General features: G+C 36.6%; 1 long non-coding RNA gene and 1 pseudogene across 1 annotated transcript; both read left to right on the forward strand.

The window, feature by feature from the left end:
- Positions 1 to 347: 347 nt before the first annotated feature.
- Positions 348 to 3,472, forward strand: LOC122024401. The gene is made up of 2 exons (XR_006123414.1): positions 348 to 447; positions 1,005 to 3,472. It is a non-coding gene; the product is annotated as an uncharacterized LOC122024401 (long non-coding RNA).
- Positions 3,473 to 4,351: 879 nt separating this feature from the next.
- On the forward strand, positions 4,352 to 5,880 carry LOC122023206 (annotated as a pseudogene).
- The last annotated feature ends 12,073 nt before the right edge of the window (positions 5,881 to 17,953 follow it).

Raw genomic sequence — 17,953 nt, forward strand, 5'->3', positions numbered from 1 at the left:
GTTATTAGCAAACCTACTTAGCAATGTCGTACGACGAATGAATAATTTCATAGTATAAACGCTGAGTCACGAAAAGAATCTTATCCTAACTTTACTTTATGTCCAATCTGTGTGTGCTGTAAAATAAAGTAGTTATGACTTTATGCGTGTGCTGTACAGCAAAGTAAGGAATCTTATCCTGCTTTACTAAAAGGTGCAAAGATAAGCATATTTTTATTTGTAAAGTAGACACCTCGTGATACTCGTCCTTAATCAAATAAGAAGGCATTTTGTCGATGGGGCCCAATGAGCACCCTGAATGCCTTTTCCTTGTCTATTTAAGGCGTGTCACATATCCTTTGCAAAGCATTCAAGCCTAACTTGAGCCTTACCTAGGAAAAGATCTAAGAGTCTGCGTGTCTTTAAAAACCTTTGAAGTGTGGAATAAGAAGAGTTTGCATCTTTTAAGTAAGTTCTCATCTCTTTTATTTCTCACTTGCTGTTTCGATCCACAGCCAACCTTCCCCTACACGCTCCCCAACCTGGTAGCTAGTTTGTTGAAGTACTGATGCCTTGCTTATGTATGCACACCATGAAGAATTGTTTTAGGAACTTTATAGGATTGTTATCTTTGTTCTAGGTAAGATTTGATTTGATTATATTGATGCGATGAGTGATATTTGATTTTACCTTTTAAATTTCACACTTGTTATGCAACAACAAGCTATGTTAATCCTAACTATGCTAATCATGCTTCATGTGGGCAATTCCTAACTAACAACACAAAACTAGTGTCTTTCTTTTGGTCATCTCGGTCATCTCTCAAGACCATGAATGCTATCTATGTTGAGCGGCATAGGACAGTTTTTAAATGCTATGAAGAACATAATCACATTTGACCAGCAACTTTTTTTTGGCTTCATGAGAATATATGATTGTCTGTTGATACCCTATCCTAGTATTGCACATTAAATCCTTGTATATGACTGTCTTAGTTCACTAGAGTTGTCTTTTCCCCATTACAGAAACATGGTGAAGGAGTTTTTGCAAGTTCCTCTAAAAAAACCAGAAATGTGATACGTTTCCAAGACAAAACGTGAAACTTATTGATATCCTTTTTCTTGATAATTGTTTAGTTTGTGCTAAATTTATGGCCATTTATTTGCTTAATATCTGAACAGAATGTCAAATCTCCATCTCAATCTCTAAATGTGCATATTTTACATTGTATTTCCCACGTAATTCATTTATCTGTTTAGCACTTTTTCCATACAATTCAGTGTTTAATTTGCTATATTATATCAGGCATTTCCCATGGAAATCTACATGAACACTACTCTATCTTATTTAATGGATCAATTAACTGCACCTTTAGCTAATAACTCAAATTATCTTGAGATTGATCATAATCCATTTCTAACTAGATTGATCATACAATGTTTGTAAGGAATGATGACTGCATTCCACATTGTCTCTTCTTTCATCTACATGAACCTTTAATATTCACACAAATTACACTTTACAATAACTTCAACAATTTTGTATCATACAGTTTAGTGTTTATGAAGAAATACTTCATATGTCTGGAGCATTGCTTCCATCTAATACTGGGTGCATCCAATGGTTTTCTAAATATGGAACAAAGCATGGATCACAAGTCGACGGGTTTCATTTTTTATATTCCTAACATTTCATTTTGGCCAGTTAGTTTGTCGATATTTACTATCATATGGTCCATCTTTGTACAATTGTTGCACGCCACATTATTATCTATGTTCATATGAAGAAACTCTTTGGAATTTCTATCGAAGTTTGGAAACATAAAGCAATATAGAAAAGGAGATACATGAAGAAGGTACGATAAAGTCAATTGAAAGAGACAAGTTACCGGACACAATGCGTGGACACAAATCTAAGAAACAAACTCGAGACGATAGATAGATCATGATTTTGGGACCTCTAGTCGCTGAAAGAAAGATTCACACATTTCTACTTCCAAAACAAGTCCAATGGTAGAGAATTTATGTTTCTAATTATTTTGTAGTTCCAAATTTGTGGTCTACATTCCCAAGTTACTAACAACAAGTTGATCAATATACTATGAATTTTAAGGATTTTATAAATTGTACATTTGTAACGAATTATAAAAGTTTTGTTAAAAGGCAATGATTTTAATTTTAAACGTTGTGAAATTATTATCTTTGGTATTAAAAGACAAGTTTAAAATCATTGTAGAACTATTGTCTATTGCGCTTAAAGACAATGGTTAAAACTGTTATAATTCGGTTGACTTTTCATTTAAAAATAACGATTTCAAACCATTATTGTTCAGCGCACTTTTAACAACAATATTAATTACAATAGTTTTAAAAGCGAAAAGACAATAGATTTTATCCATTGTCTATTCACATTTTTGTTATAGTGACATCTTGAACTTAGTTCACCATTCTAACATCTTGCTTGTGTCTAGTATATCTCAATATACACACAAGTTATCCTATGAATTTTATGAGATGTAAAATTAATTTGTCTTTATAACTATGGGGTCATACATCTCTATATAGACATTTTACATCTGATCATTCTATCAAAGATGTCGACAATGATATTTGTTGTTAATTGTAAGACTTTCTATTTATGTGTGTGAATGAATATGATATACATCAAATATATAACTTCATAAAGAAATCTATCAAGCTTAATGACGCTATGACATGCTATGTATTATTTTTCATAGCAAATTGCTATAATATTAATGTATGTCATGATGTTATGGCATGTGAGCACACAAGCATGATAACTATGGCATAAAAAAATACCTAAATTTTTTTTCATCTAACTGTTATCAACTAATCACTATATTAAATAGATAAAACTTTTTATTATTATTTTTCATAATTTTATTCTTTTAATAATTTTTAGATTTTTTTTAGTATTTTTGATAATTTTATGTTTTTATATATTTTTTTTATTTTGAGTCTGTTTATAAATTTTAATATTAAGAATTTGTTAATAAATTTTCTCTTTTTTCTGAAATTTTTTTCCTTTTTTTACAAGATTACATGCTAAGAATTGCTTTTTTAGAAATTCTTTTTTTTTAATGTCCTAGAGTTTGGGTTTATATAAATGTCTTGTTAGTTGATGTAAGGGAGAAGATTCTTTGGATTAATAATATTTCGGTAATGTCGTTTATTTTTTCTGTTTCCTTGTATTTCTCTTTGAATCAATATGTTGAAGAAGATTATTTCCAGTATTCATGTGAGAATCAACGGATTCAATAGCCCACGTTAGTTGGTATCAGAACTCTAGATCCCATAGATGATCATCGTGATCGTGATAATAGTCGTGACAAACAAGTGATATTTCTTTTTTAGAAATTCTTTTTTTTTTAATGTCTTAGAGTTTGGGTTTATATAAATGTCTTGTTAGTTGAATGTAAGGGAGAAGATTTTTTGAATTAATAATATTTTTGATAATGTCGTTTATTTTTCTATTTCCTTGTATTTCTCTTTGAATCAACATGTTGAAGAAGATTGTCTCCGGTATTCATGTGAGAATCAACGAATTCAATAACCCACAGGATAATCACTATTCCATTTGGCGTTAGTTGGTATCAAAACTCTAGATCTCATAGATGATCATCGTGATCGTGATAATAGTCGTGACAAAAAAGTGATATTTGAAGATCTACAAAGACAAGTAATAAGGTTATCCTAGCTCCTAGTAGTATAAGATAGTAAAGATCATAAGTTCCTTTATTCCTCTTTTAGAAAAATCTTTAATTTCTAATCAACGAGAGATTTGAAGTGCAAGTTTGGTATCGAGGGATTTGGGATCAATAAGCGGTCCATGAAGTTAACAAAGACATGAACCGTCAACAAAATCGTTGTGATGAATCAAAGAGTGGAAAAAATAAAAACAGAAGGAAAAGAGCCGTAAAAACATAAAAACTATAAGTGGAGTTGATTTTTTTTAGATAAAATGAAATCATCTGAGAAGTCCAAAAAAAAAAAAAAAAAAAACATCCGTCGACACCTCCGCATGGTCGATCCTCCTTAAGAACTACGACTGACTCCACGTCCGCACGGACCACTACTTGCCGCTCCCCGCTGGGCATTTCCCCCTCAAGCGGCCCCTTGCGGAGTACCTCCGTTGCGGCATCTTCAACCTAGACAAGCCCCCAGTCCCTCCTCTCACGAGGTTGTTGCCTGTGTCAAGCGCGAGCTCTGCATCAGGATTATCTATGACAGTAACTGCTCGAGTATGATCACGAGCGTCACCTTGTCGTCTTTTGGATCTCATGTTAGGCTGGCACCTACATCCGTACCTTTTGCGTCCATCTCGAGCTGATTCTTAGCGTCGGAGAGAGCATATGCAAGAACTGTGCCATGTCCGCTCAGGGATCCTCAGCGAGAAGGACAACATGGTGACCATGCATAATGTCAAGATGGACCGCGCCGACTGGAATCCGATCATCAGTTTCTATGTTAAGTGTGGGTGCTTGGATTTTGCCCGCCAAGTGTTCGATGAAATGAGCGACATAGATATCACATTGATCACTGGGTACATGAGCTACGGGCTCGTCGCTCTGTCTATTGAGTCCTGCCAGAAAGTAGATTATCCGGTTCTCAGTACGTGCAACGCTGTGATCGCTGGTCTAGCATAGAATGGCAACCATAGTCAAGTTCTGGATTTCCGTCTCAATGCAGGATTCCTACAGGAGAATGATGTACACATATTTGGGTATGTCAGGACAAAGCTTTTAGATGATGATCTTAGAGCACGCGTCCGTGTATACCAACATAAAGGTGTTTCAGCTGAGCGAGAGGATGTTCTATCAAGGTTCTTGCTATTGATTAAATATGTCAGTGGTTCATACGACAGTGCAGATGGCTTTCAACTATTAAACAAGGCAATTTCCAAGTATCATATAACAAAAAAATAGTCATCCAGGAATCTCTCGCAAACTATTTATATGGCACCTCCACCGGTTGTTTACCCTTCTGTTTGCAGGATAAGACAAAACTGCATGAACCCACCAGATCTTGGTGGCTGGACTCGCATAGTGGTTGAGAAACCTTTTGGCAATGACCTTACTTCTGCAAGAAGATTTAAGTGCTCAACTTGGAGAGATATTTCTTGAAGAAACTGTATAGAATTGATCACTATCTGGGAAAGGAGTTGGTTCAGAACCTGCTTGTATTGCATTTTGCAAATTGGTTGTGTTTGCCTCTTTGGAATCGTGACAACATTGCTAATATACAGATTGCATCCAGGGAAGATTTTGGAACTGAGGTACGAGAAGGATACTTTGATGAATATGGAATTATTTGAGATATCATTCAAAATCATTTGCTGTAGGAACTATGTTTGGTTGCTATGGAGCAACCTATTTCACTTAAGCATGAACACGTCCGGGATGAGAAGGTGAAGGTTCTTCAGTCTGTGCTACCCATAAAACATGAAAAAGTAATCTTCGGTCAATACGAGGGCTATAAAGATGACCTAACTGTCGCTGGCAGCATAAACACTCCTACAATTGCTACTGTTGTTTGGCGTATACAAAATGATTGAAATGAAAGATAGGAAGACACCCCTTTTATATTAAAGGCAGGAAAAGCTTTGAACAGCACGAAAGCTGAAATTCGTGTTTAATTTAAGGATGTTCCTGGGGACATCTTCAAATGTCAAAAGCAAGGAAGAAATGAATTCGTCAGTTGGTTGCAACCATCGGAGGCCTGGATTGGAAATGTCAACCATAAAAGTGAATTAGATTTATCCTATGGGCTAAGGTATCAAGAGGTCAAAATCCTAGAGGCATACGAGTGGTTAATCTTGGAACACGTTCCAGGTTGCAGTCGGATTGAGCCTTGCGGTGGTCCACAGTCAATGACAATGTAGTTAAACGCGTTAGATCCACATTGATGAGCAAGCACCTGACCTTCCTTTTTAGTAACCAAGATGACTGGTATAAAAGGATGAAAATTTTTATTATTATTTTTAATAATTTTATTCTTGATTTTTTTTTTGATATTTTAGGTATTTTTAGTAATTTTTATCTTTTTGTATTTTATATATATATATATATATATATATATATATATATATATATATATATATATATATTTTTAGTGTTGGATATAAGAGATGTGAATGGAGAAGAGGTGGAAGAGGAAAGAAGCTCTATTGTGAATGGAACTTTAGTCCCACATTGGGACTTTCATGGCATGTTAGTTGGTTTATATTGATTAATTCACATGCATTAAGGATGTGAATAAATACATGGGGAGAGGCTCTTTCTCATGCATGCATATTGACTCGTGTGTGAGCACGACCTATGCGTGAGAACAACCAGACTCGTGTGTGAGCACGACCTATGCGTGAGAACAACCAATCTTTTATTTCTTTGTAACGGATGCTGCATCACCGTGATTGCTTGGTGGGATCACGATCAACCGTTGTATCCCTAGGAAACAGACGACCCAAGAAAGTCTCGAAACACAACCAGAGGTCGCTCAACTGCACACTCGCTCGGGAGCTAGCCCGCTCAGATACTGTGCATCCTTCGTTAGACTCATAGCAGCAACCATTGTTTCTTCCAACATTGAGTCTGTATAGGAATTTTAATTTAATAAATTTTTTTCATTCTTTTTGAAATTATTTTTTTAATCTATTTCTTTTTTACAATATTAAAATTAAAATTAGAATCTATATGTTAAGAATTTCTTTCCTTTTTTTATCTTAGGATTTATATCTATATAAGTGTATTGTTAGTTGATGTAAGAGAGAAGATTTTTTAGATTAATAATATTTGTTATAGTATCATTTATTTTCCTATTTTATGGTATTCCTCTTCGAATTAAAAGGTTGTAGAAAATTACTTCCGATATTCATGTATGAATCAACAGATTCAATAGTAATAATCGTTATCCTGTCCGGCGTCACAAATACCCAATTTGACATAAGCGACTTATTTCTCTCAAATATACCAAAAATTTTAATTTGACACACTTTTGAATTTTATCCTATTGTCCCAATTTTGATCAACTTAAGAACTAAATTCTTATTGGCACATCTTCCACGATGAGATTTGAAATTTCATTCTCATGTTATCATAATACATTGAAAATGACCTAAAATGTTAATTTTACTTTGGTTGGGTTAACTATCCTTTTAATTTGAGTTGACACACCATATAACCATTTAGTGTGAAGAGATCATATCGGGTTGGCGGGGGCGCTGGGGGCGAGTGTATTCGCCTTTTGCCACAGTGAAGAGCTCTTAAAAACCCAATACCTATTAGAACTTCTTAGGTGTACTAAGTACTCACTAAAAATAACCTCCATAGATATCTTTCTGATGACTTTTCTAGGTTTCTTAGAATCCTTAAGTAGTATTGTCTCATCAAGGTCAACTCTAGGGATAAGTTCCTTGCAACCTTGACTTAACTCCTAGATCTAGGATTAATTTCTTAATAATATGGAACTCTATGATATGAAGTCATATTTTCCTTAGACTTAGGTTTGTTTCTCAAACCTTTCTTGTCCTTAGATGACTCTTGTCTACCTAAATATATATTTTGCTTTTTGAACCCTTTAACATCATTGGTCATTGTCTTAAGGGTCTTTTCTAATTGATCCAATTTTGACATCAAGTTTTGATTTTTCAACCTCTAAGACATTTATCCTTGATTTTTCATTATTTTCTTGAATATTTCTCTTTTTAGGCATATGTCTCAATTGCTTAGGATTCTTGCCTAGATTGTTGTCAACCTTTCTCTCTTTAGGTGGAGTTGTTCTAACAATATATGATCTAAATTTATCTTTAGAATTATCATACTTTCTATTATCATGATAATAAGCACCAATTTATGAAGCTTATTTCTAGTATGCTTGTTTTCATAATATAGGAAAACTACATTATGAAATAATACATTTAAAGCTCCTCCTAAATGTGAGCTTCCTCCCTTGTCTTTTCTTTGAAACCTCTCATTTGGACATTAGTTTCAATAATATCCATTTTGATTGCATATGAAGCACATGATGTGCTATTTGCCCTTTCGTATCAAGGTTTCAACTTCCTTTGGCTTCTTCACCTTGAGTGTCATTTGAGTCTTCTTCTAATTAATTTTAGGCACTTACTCTTATAATGTCCCTTATCCCTACTCTCAAAGCAGATAATATGATTTTTATTTTTATAAACCGAGTGTGTTTTACCTTCATGAATTGAGCTTTCTCCGCTAGTAGAGGTAGTGCAAGCTTCCTCATTGAGATCAGATCTTCATGGAGCTTGACTAATTTGCTACATAGATCTTTGGCATCCTTATATTTACCTAATTTATACAAAATATTATTAGGTACCAAATTAACTAGAATTTTGATTATCTTGTTGTTTATCTCAGATTTCTAGAGTTGCTCCTCGATCCATTTCTTCTTTTTAAGGGGTTTTCCTGGGTCATAAATTGGAACTTCAAACCCCTCTATTAGGATGAAACAATCTTCAATGTTCATCATGAATAAATTATCACCCCTAGTCTTCCATTGATCAAAACTTCCTAATCCAAAAGGAGATGGAATTTGAATGTTGTGTCCAAGTCTGACTTTGAACTCCATTTGACCCCTTCAAAGTCTAAAACTTTATCTTCTACCTGTAGTTTTAGTCTCCAATAGAGTAATCTGATGAATAACGCTCTCGCTCTAATACCATTTGTTAGGACTCGTATGAGCTAGAGGGAGCGAATCGCTTTGATTTGCTCCATCTCGATCTCGTGCTTGTCTTTAAAATACGCAGTGGAAAACTTGAATCCAAACTAACGCTACATGCACAACACCAAGATTTTACTTGGTTCATCACCTCCAAGATGACTTCTCTAAGGCCTAGTCCTAGCGATCTATCAACACTATTTCTTCTCTTTCTTGAATACCTTACCTATGCGAAGAAGCCTCTTACAACACTTATTGTTACTATTGTGATCGTGGCAAAAATTGTAAAGAACTCAAAAAATAAAAAGAGAGAAGAGAGAAGATGAATGCAGAGATTTAACGTGGTTCGGCAATGTGCCAGCTCCATGAAAGCAACGACAAGAGTTTTCTCCACTACAATTATGAATAGGGTTACATCTTATGTATTTGTACAACCATATCCATATAAAGGTATTAAGACACAAATACCCTTATATAATTCACACCACTAACTCAAATTCCCAAATAAAACATAGTTATATTTTTGTGGGCTACGGTTTGTGACACTCCCATGCAATGGGCATTCCAGACACTAACACGGCCTGGCCATGCTTCCCACCAATGTCATGTAAGGGATGAGCCACATATCCAACAATCTCCTCATTGGTAAATATCCAACTATTAGAAGAAAATTGCACATCTAAGAACTCCACCTAAGACATTGAGTTGGAATGTATCCCTTCTAGCAACAAAATAAATTAATCAAGTTCAAGCAATGCTTGAACTTTTCTGCAATAACTGATTTTGTCAACATGTCTGCAATATTATCAGAAATGTGAACCTTTTCAAGTAAAATTTATTCAGAAGTAATCAACTCCCTGATCTTGTTAAATTTTATATCTATATACTTGGATCTTAGATGATACACCTAACTTTTTGTCAAATAAATGATACTCTAGTTATCATAATACAACTTGACTCCACTTTATTAAACATCCAATTCTTTGACTAGACCTGTAAGTCATAACACTTCCTTGGCGGCTTTTTGTATAGCCATGTACTCTGACTCGATAGTGGATAATGCAACTATAGATTGTATCATGGACTTCCAACAAATGGGTCCTCCCACTAGATAACATATATCCTATAGTAGACCATTTGTCAGCCAAATCTCATGCATAGTTTGCATCTATATATCTTGCAACTGACGGATCACTTTGTTGTCGGCTGAATAAGATGTCATAATTTATAGTATTTCTTAAGTATGTAAAAATTCACATGACTGTATCCCAATGTTGTCGACCTAGATTTAAAAAAAAACTTGCTCACCACACTAACAGCGTGTACCAAATTTGGTCTCGTACAAATCATAGGATACATCAGACATCCCACTACGCTAGCATATAACCTTTGATATGTCTTGAACCTCATCATCTGTATTTAAGCATTGTGCAATGGATAATTTGAAATGATACACCAGCAGTATACTCACAAATTTTGCATTACGCATGTTAAACCTATATAACACCTTCACATAACTACACTGAGATAGCCACAAACTCTCAAAGACTATCTCTATGAATTTTCTATTAGTATTAACCCTAGTATCAATTATGAGATGATTATAAAAGGACTCCTTTTGTATCATATTTTATTATTAATAAAAGGTAAAATTAGTTATTATATTTATTTCAATTTAGTACCGAATGAATAAGTATAATGATGTCCTAGGGTAATAGGTTCTAATATACAATATATATCAATTGGTTGAATTGATAGTGAGATATTGTAGATATACATAGAAAACTACTCTTAACTATTCCTGGTTCAGCATTAATATACAAGAATAATATTAATGCACTGAGACTAGCATATAGGTCAACGGATGACTTAATCTCACAAGTAATGGATATGAGATATCATTTTTACACATGGATATATATTAGAGAATGTATACTGAATGATCCGCCATGAGAATGTTTCATGGATCATTATATGAGTTGATCCATGTAACAGAATATGCACTGACTTAATAATTATTTTGGCTTATTTACCAGTGGTGCTCAAAGATTTGATCCAAATTTTAGTTGGAATGGGTTTTAGACATCTATTACCAGATCAAACAATCCTTATGAGCCCTCTAGAGCTAAAACCTCCCACATGCAAAATCCCATATTTAGATATCTACATCATGTTATGAGTAAAACCATTTTTGGTAGAGAGGATAGTGATGGGGTAGTTAGAAAGGTGGAACTTTACTCTCTTTGGGCTATGCTCAATAAAGTTGATTTTGATTCCGATTTCTATTTTTTTGCAAAACCTTGTGAGAGCTAGAAAAGCAACCTTGGGGTTGATTATTTTTGGCGATTTAATTACCCAAATAACTGTCTGGGTTGTGACCTTACCTTTTCTAGAAAGAATAGTTTTTTGATGCCTCTACCTTATCCTGAGCATATCACAGTTCTCAACCCCACTAATTGAGTTATTATTGACATAGTTCCCAAGGTTATCCCTTCCCTCGTAGAGGATACCGAGCCCCAGCCCCACATCAAGCCCTTGTCATCTAGATATCTGCAGCTGTTTGGACATCCAAAACCTACTAGGCATTCTTTGGCCTATGGTACGAGTCATTCCAGATTTGACTTTTCTAACTTCCGTGCCTCTTTGAATTCACTTCATGAGAAGCACAATACCCAACAACAAATGTTGGAGGGGCACTTCAAATTGTCTGATGACCAGTTGTAGGAGGTACGTGATTATTTTTAGTTCACGATAAATTTCCAAGGTCAATTGGCTGAGTTTGTTCAGGAGTATGACATTAACCAGACAAGAATGAGAGAATTTTTGGAGGTTGTGGACATCACTGGACATCAGGTTGACAATCTTTACTACTACCATGAGTACCTTGGTCAGACCCCTAGTATGCATAGTTTCCCTTCCAACTGATGTTTATGAGGTCCTCGTTCCCCCCCCCCCCCCCCCCCTTCCTCTACCACTATGTTGATTTCATCGGGACGATGAAAAATTTAAGTATAGGGGGTGTTTACACAGCCTGAGTCCTTTGCATTTTCTTTCCTTTACATTTTCTACACTTCCATTTATTTTGCTTGTTTTCATTTCTTTGTTCTATGTTGCATTTTTGCTTATTTTCATATTAGTGGTTTGCTAGTCTTCATTCAGCTTGTTTTGATCGTCGTTTCAATTATCTTTTTAATTATTTTATGGCATATCAAGAACATCATTCCTCATATTATTGCTGAATTATCTAATAGTAAAATGGTTAGAATGCCCATTTCTTGATTCATATTGTTGTGGATATAGTGCTAGTATATTTAGTGTACCTCTTTTCTGTCTCTAGTAGCATGAAATGAGCTAAGTATTATTGTACAAAGATAAGTTTGAGTTTTGGCTAAATCTTAAGGATCTTACCTCACTTCACTAAAGCTTGAATATTGGATAAATTTGGAATAGTCATGATTCATTTGAATTATTTAGTACTTTGGTTTCCATGGTGATTTCTTGGATTACATTTTGGTTACTAGATGACCTTGGATCATGTCAACTCATTTGAAAAAAAAATAAATCACAACATTTGCATTATACTTACATTTGTGTTAGTGCTACACCTTTAAAAAAATCATATGAATAAGGGATAAAAAATAGTTGTCATGAGTGGAAACTAGCAATTTATTTTTTGAGACTGAGTTAGGTTACTAGGGAAATAAATATTATGTTTATCTTGATTCTGAGTAATCCTTTGAGACCTTGTGTAGTTTAAGAAATATGAACAAAGTGTATGGCAGGCAAGTGCCTAGAACCAAGAACATTAGGAACTCAATTGGATGATGACTTAACTAGGACAAAGATTAAAATTTAAAGAGTTATTACATTATGTACAAGAACTTATGCTTAGGACATACTTGGGTTACTCCACAATCATGCTCACCAATGAAACTAGTTGATAGAGTTAGGCAAGTGCACTAGGGATTCTGATGCATTATGAGAGTACATGAATTTAGACTGTGGTATTTTTACTTGAGGACAAGCATAGATTCAAGTCTGGGGATGTGATGTGTGTAGATTATATACATTTTTATACATGCTTTGACGCACATTCACATACTTTGTCTACAATTGATCTGTGTATTTCTATACCTCTTATCATATTTATAGTATAATTACTCTTCTTTGTCAGAGATCTACTCTTGGTGTGTTTTTCTATTGATAGGATCCACTTTTGGGGCAAAAATGACAGTCAAAGACGATCCCGGAGAGCAAACAAAGAAACAGGGGTTTGGCCGTGTGAATCCCACACGGTCATGCCGCCTATTAGAGAAGAAGAAGACCTTGGCCATGTAATTCCACACGACCATGCAATGAAGCAGAGAAGAAGCTGGCCACAACCGTATGAATCCACACGGCCGTGTGGCCTTCTAAAGGAGAAACAAAACCCGACCGTGTGACTTTCCAGAGCCGATGCAAATGCAGGCCATGTGAATCCACACGATCATGTCATATTCCAGAGGCTGAGCAGAACATGGCCGTGTGGATTCTACACGGTCGTACCACTTGACCCGAAGCCAAGAAGAACTTGGCCATGTGGATTCCACATAGTCGTGACACGGGTCGTGCTAGGCCCGTGCCCTGCACTATATAAGGGTGTCACGCCCCCAGAGGAGTCCCTGTCCGAGAAAATTTCGGCAGCATCTCCCCTGTATGGTGGACAATCTGAAGCTTTTCTACATCTCATATACCTCAGCCACAGGCGGCTGGAATAATAACAGAAAATAAAATCAATCACCACGCAGTTTATATATGTATTCAGCCTCTGGCTGTCACACCCACGCAGTTAATAAAATAAACAACATAGTAATACTCTGACTCGAAATCAACCCTACTCAACTACACTCGTAAAGCCCAAATCTGATTTTTCTTACCTCTTCTGCCGTCCAAGCAGGCATGTAGTAGTATAAAATCGAAGACAAATCCATCAATGAGACAAATTATATAATATCTAAGTATTCAACATCCAAATCCAAATATAGTCAAGTGAGAATCAAAAACAATACAAACGATAGCAAATAGCTGGAGGTCTGCAGGGATCTAGCACTACGTGCTGTGGGGACTAGAGACTGGAACTCCCTCCGGACAGCATCAACCTGAAAATAACAACCATGGAGGTGGGGTGAGTCCAACACTCAGCAGGTACAGTTGATATGCAAAGTAAAGAAACAACACCTAGCACTAATCATGCGTACAGTCTCCTGATAAGAAAGATAAAAATGCATCTGAAGTAAACAGGAGAATACTGTACTAACCAGGTCCTGAGTATAAGGTCAAACAGTCCGAGGGATAAAGAAATCCTGTATGCATGTCAAACATAGGTATCCAAACAATATGCAGCATATAAATGCAGCAAACACAAACACAAACAATAAATGCATCATGCATATGATGCCAATGCTGCGTCCTGGTCACCCCTGACGCCAGTCGATCATTTCACACAATAGTGAGGCCGAGTGGGTAGGGCTGTGACAACCGTGCACTCTGTCGTCACTACTCCTGATGAGTGACCGAGTGTACGGGATGCTGTCGGAGTACACCTATCCTCCTACCCCAAATCATAAATGGGGGAGCGTAATGCTCTCAACTCCCGGTACACGATGACGGGGAGGAATCCCTGCCGGATAACACGTTGTGTCACACTACCCATGAGCGGACCAACGGTGCTTAACAGAGTCCCTGCTGCAACACACTCTGCCTGAATCGACCACTAACCCATGAGTGGTGGTGTGTGCAGATCCATGTAACTGGCGATGTGCTCAACAATAATGGAGCGGACTATCGCACAGCATGCAATCATGCAAATGATGCATGGCAATAACCATATAAACATCCTGACCTAATCCATATATACAGAAAAGTGCACCCTAGGTCAACGAATCATATCGAATCAAAGGTACACAGAAGGTATAAAAACCTAGGTCCTGAACATGGTGAAACATGGTATATCACTACCCCCTATAAGCATGTATAAACAGGTAAAATATACATGAGATGCAAATCAATCAATCAATCAAGTACATACCAAGATTTGGGTAGTGATTAACCGAAACAGATAAGAAACACAATTGATGCAATATGTTAATTTCATTACTAAGCATATCAAAGACAAAAAGTCAAAAGTACCCGCCTCCAAAAATAGAAAGGTCCAATCTGACTCCGAGATACTCGTCTCGCGTCAAAGTCCTGTAATACCAAACATATATGAATTATTTAGCTAAATTTCTATAAATAGCTAAATAAATTCTTTAACCCTAAATTAGGGCAAAAACCCTAATTCCAAAAATACATAAACTTATTTCATATTCATCATCATAATAATCCAATTCCAACCTAATTCAATGTATTTACCAAAACTAACAATCCTCTACATCATGCATCAAATCCCTACTCCTTACCTCAATTCTTCTTCAGTCGTTCTGTAATGGCAAAAGACCCAAACAGCAATGGGATGACTGGAATTGAGGAAATCCCAAACTGCAACCCGATCAGAACCAAAAGAAAAACAGGATGGTGGCACTGTAGAACCTAGTGGTCAATAGTGTTTGTCGCAGTTGAAACTTGCTCCAGCAAAGGTCACGTGCAACAAGGCATCACCCAGATCAGAGGCATTGAAATCTGCAGCCCTAGAACTGTGATCAATAAACCAACCTACTGCAATTACCTGAACCTGTGCCATTCTTTCCCCCTGCCGGCAACTGGTGAATGGAAAAGGTTGCCCCAATACTGAGTCTAGGGCACGGTACTGTGGCTGGAACAGAGGTTATCAGAGGAGAACCAGTGTAGAGAAACGACTACCCTCGGTTGGCTCTCGTCGGCTGGTGAAGATAGCAGCGACAGAAGAGAGGAGAAGAGAGTCTTCGGCGTGAACGGCTGTGAACCCAAAACTAGGGCACGCGGCTAGTTGGCGGCTGGGATCTTAAGGCTCTCCACTGCGAGGGCGAGGGGCGACGATGGAGAGGCTAGGGCAAAGGCGACAACGGCACTGGGTCAGATCTGGTGGCCGGTACAGAGGAGGTGGTCGGCGGCGGTGCTAGGGCACGGCGATGGCGGCTGACGCTGAAAAACCAGTGTCGGCAGTGGCGTCGGTGCTGGCTAGGGCATAGATCGGAGATGGCTCTATGGCTGAGGAAGGCCGGCGGCAGCGCTGGGTCAGTGGCGACGAAGCAAACTCGGCGGCGGCACCGGTTAGGGCAAGGGAAGAAAGCTTCGGGCGCGTGTGGTTTCGGCGAGGAAGAGAGAACGGCGGAAGGAAAAGAAAATAAAGAAAATAAAGAAAAGGAAATGTAAATATAAACATTTCCTCACATAAACGGGGTAGCCTAAACAGGCTTTTCCGGACCCCGTTTTTATCCCCGTTAACTCGTCCGTACGAGCTCCGAAAAATTCTCGAAAAATTTCTAAAAATTCCGGAAAATTCCCTTATTAATATTCGCCTATTTTCCGGTATTTTACAAAGGGGGTCTCTTCCCCTTTCTAAAGAGAGGAAGGTTCTCCCTTTAGGGAGATCCATCTTGGTGATGATCTATGTTCTCCACACTCTCCGTTCAATGATCTGAGGTTGTTTCCATCATCACATCGACTCCGTAAGCAAAGGATTAGATTCGAAGATCACTTGACACAACCGAATAAGCATTCTTCTCCTTTCCTCTTCTTGTTGGATTTGGATGCTTTCAATCATTATATCTTTGGATCTTTTTCTTCTAGCCATGGAGTAGATATATTATTCTAGGATTAAGGGAGTAATTGTGGTGTGGATTGATGTAAGAACTCATGAATATACCAATTTCCTATCTAGATGACATTATCATGCTTTGTATATATTTGATCTTATGTGTATGTATTATGTTTGGGCTTTATTCTCATGTTTAATTGAATGGTTGTGTAGAATTGTTGATCCCGTGGGAGGGGGGTGGGGTGCCCTGGATTGTATGACTGAGGGGCTCTAATGATAAGGGTAACCCATTTTTAGACATTTAGGGCATCACCTTGAAGGGAGAAGCAATTTCCCCACAAGGAAGTAGGGAATTGCATGTAATTACTATCTTTATCTCTAATGGTATTGAGTATGAGTGCTTCTTGTGATTTATGACCGAGGAGACCTAGTGACAGGGGTGATCCATTACCGGACTTCATAAGAATCATTCCTATTCTATAGCAAGAGATATTCATCCAAATATCATCCCGGCTTGACCACTATAGGGGAGAGCCGGTAATGAATCTAACTTCCTACAAGCACATTTGAATTGAGGATAGATAATTGGTGAACCATGATATATTGATATACATCACAATGAAATTGAACCCCTAAATATCTCCCTAAAGAAACTCTCTCTCTCTCTCTCTTTCCTTCTCTCAATCTGGTCTCCCTTACTTAGTTCATAGCTTGCAACCAACAATTGGTTAGATAATTCTCCATGAGCGATCTCTAGTGCTTATAACCAGTCCTTATGGGTTTGATGATCTTTTCTATTATTGACAATGTAGTCATGCACTTACGGCTTCGTAACAAGTTTTTTGTGTCATTACCAAGGACTATTTTCGATTAATAGTAGTTGATTAGCATATAAGTTACTCTAGACATGTTAATAGTTTTTTATTCATTTGTTTTTATTTCTGCACCTTTCTTTCATACAATTTGAATTCTACATTTACTTTTTATTATTAGTTTAAAGTTTAATTTTTTTCCTTTCTTAATTTCTATATTTTCTTTCTTGCTCTTAATTATGTATTTTTTTATTTTTTCTCATAAGTTTTTTTTAGATATTCATGAGCACTAACATGTCAAGCAGGCCTTTGAGAGAATATTTTGCACCCATTTCTACAAGATTTATATCTCTATTGTGTAACCTCATATCGAAGCAAAATGTTTCCAACTTGACCCAGAATTAATCACCATGATACAAGGTTGTAAATTTGGAGGAGAAGTATTAGAAAGTCCTTATCTGCACCTTGAGACATTTCTAGAGCTTTGTGATATGGTAAACTGTGAAGGAGTGTTAGCGGATGTAGTTTATTTGATGGCATTTCCTTTCAGTATCAAGGATAAAGCAAGGATTTGGTTATATTCCCTCCATCCTCAAAGCATTATGAGTTGGGAACAATTGAAGCAGCAATTTCTGAATCACTTTTTCCCTTCAAGTAGAATGATTTACATAAGGAGTTGCATCATAAATTTTGCTCAAGCAGATGGAGAATTATTATTTGAAGTTTGGGATAGATTCAAGAGT

The sequence above is a fragment of the Zingiber officinale genome, chromosome 9B, assembly GCF_018446385.1.
Source record: "Zingiber officinale cultivar Zhangliang chromosome 9B, Zo_v1.1, whole genome shotgun sequence".
Classification (NCBI taxonomy): domain Eukaryota; kingdom Viridiplantae; phylum Streptophyta; class Magnoliopsida; order Zingiberales; family Zingiberaceae; genus Zingiber; species Zingiber officinale.